The following is a 2,171-nucleotide window of genomic DNA, read 5'->3' as shown; positions in this document are numbered from 1 at the left end:
ATATATATATATATATATATATATGTAAGGGGGATTGTATGTTAAGTGACCAATGACCTGAAATTTTTAGAGATCTACAAAGTTTACTAACTTGTTAGGTATACATACATGTGAGTTATTTTCGTTTTAAAGTAAAAACGATGTGTGTTTGTGTGTTTTGCATAATTAATTTAAGCTAAATAAGCGCAAATTTCCATTATGTTTTCCCAATGATCAGTTTCATTTGTCATAAAAGATTTAACGTGTGAGAAGAAGAAAAACTTAACATATGAAATTCCTCTAATGGTCTTACCAAAGTTATTATTTTATAAATACAATTTTCTCAATAAACCATCGAGAGAATTATCTCTGTGTTGATTGATTTTCGTATAAATTAGTATCCTGATATATGCTACTGCATTAGCACAGTTCTTTTCATTTGTAATAATAATGAATTGTTAGATGACATATTGTGCATATTAAACAGCTGCCCACACTTGAAATCCCCCCCGGGACCCTAGAGCAACTCTCCAAATTCAAATTTTTTCGCATTTATAAATTTTTTTTTTATACCTATAAATCTTGAAGTTCCTTAACTCTATCGACTTTTACACATTATGGACGTGTTCCTTATAATTAATTCCTCATCAATTAGAAAAATAATTAATTGAGATATATCCATTTTTACGGAAATTACGTTGACAAATATGGATGGGGTCTCAGGGACCCAAGTGTGTATAACAAGGATGCAAAAAATAAGTGTGTACAGATAGGGTTAAATACAAATAATAAAGCTTACGTAGGTGGCAGAAAGATACAATTGGTGCATCCAGAAGCACGACCGCTCATTGAGCTCTTGTATCTGTTTGGTCTATATTTTTCGATCTAATGGAATATGCCAATCAGATGCAAGAGCTCACTGAGCGCTCAGTGTGCGGTCGTGCTTCTGGATGCACCCAATAGCTTGATTTATGGCGTCGTCTACAATACACGGAGTAAGAAGTAAGAGTAAGAAATTGACCAATCACAGTCGAATATAAGAAGTCGAATATAATCGACTGTGATTGGTCAATTTCTTACTCTTACTTCTTATTCCGTGTATTGTAGACGACGCCTATCAAAGTGAAAGGTGCTTTTTCATGGGCGTCAGTTGACGCGTTTTCAGCGTCAAATCAGGTCACGTGATCAAAACGAATATCAAACATCAATTTTGATCACGTGACCTGTTATGACGCTGAAAACGCGTCAACTGAGGCCCATGAAAAAGCACCTTTAGTCTAAATTTTTTGCCAGCAATAGCAGTTGGATTGTAAAGTCCATTCTACAATTGCGCAAATGTAGTTGTAAATAGTTGTAGTCGTAAGAATTGATCAATCACTGTCGAATACAAGAAGAATATTCAACTGTGGTTGGTCAATTCTTATAACTACAATCACTTACAACTACGCTTAGGCGTCGTCTACAATACACGAAGTAAGAAGTAAGAGTAAGAAATTGACCAATCACAGTCGATTATTCTTCTCACATTCGACTGTGATTGATCAATTTCTTACTCTTACTTCTTACTCCGTGTATTGTAGACGACGCCTTAGATAATTGTAGAATAGGCTTAAGGCTGAGTTTCACTGAGCGCGTCACGCGTCGCGTCGTTGAAGGAGAGAAAGAGACGGGTTGTGTATTTACATAATCTTACCTCTTTCTCTCTTCCATGACGCGATGCGTGCCGCGGTCAGTGGAAACGTACCATAAAAGGCACCGCATAGTAAAAGGACAAGGAATAAAGAATAACAATTTTAACCTATCAGAAATCATGTATTGTGGGATACACAGTATCTGATAGGTTGAAATTTTTATTCTGTGTTCTCTGTTCCCTGTCCTTTTATTGTGCAGAGCCCATAAGTTATAAATGAATACATTTGATTATAATTCGTGATTCGATCGTGTTCTATTTTACCGTTTGCTAGTTTCGGTATCGTGGAAACTAACACTGGATGCTTTCCATTTGATGACACAAGTCGACATAAATCGACAAAAGCGTCTTTCTATCCTTGTTGACATACAAAGACTGACAAAGACAGAATGACAATTGTGTCGACATGTGTCATCAAATAGAAAGCACCCAATGATAACGGTTGTATTCGTTAATGCTTTCTTAGCTCTGAGAGCCGAGATTGGTCGCGAGCTCCTCGAAC

Source organism: Trachymyrmex cornetzi, unplaced genomic scaffold (assembly GCF_001594075.2).
Source record: "Trachymyrmex cornetzi isolate Tcor2-1 unplaced genomic scaffold, Tcor1.1 scaffold270, whole genome shotgun sequence".
NCBI classification, from domain to species: domain Eukaryota; kingdom Metazoa; phylum Arthropoda; class Insecta; order Hymenoptera; family Formicidae; genus Trachymyrmex; species Trachymyrmex cornetzi.
Note: the sequence above shows the minus strand (reverse complement) of the source record.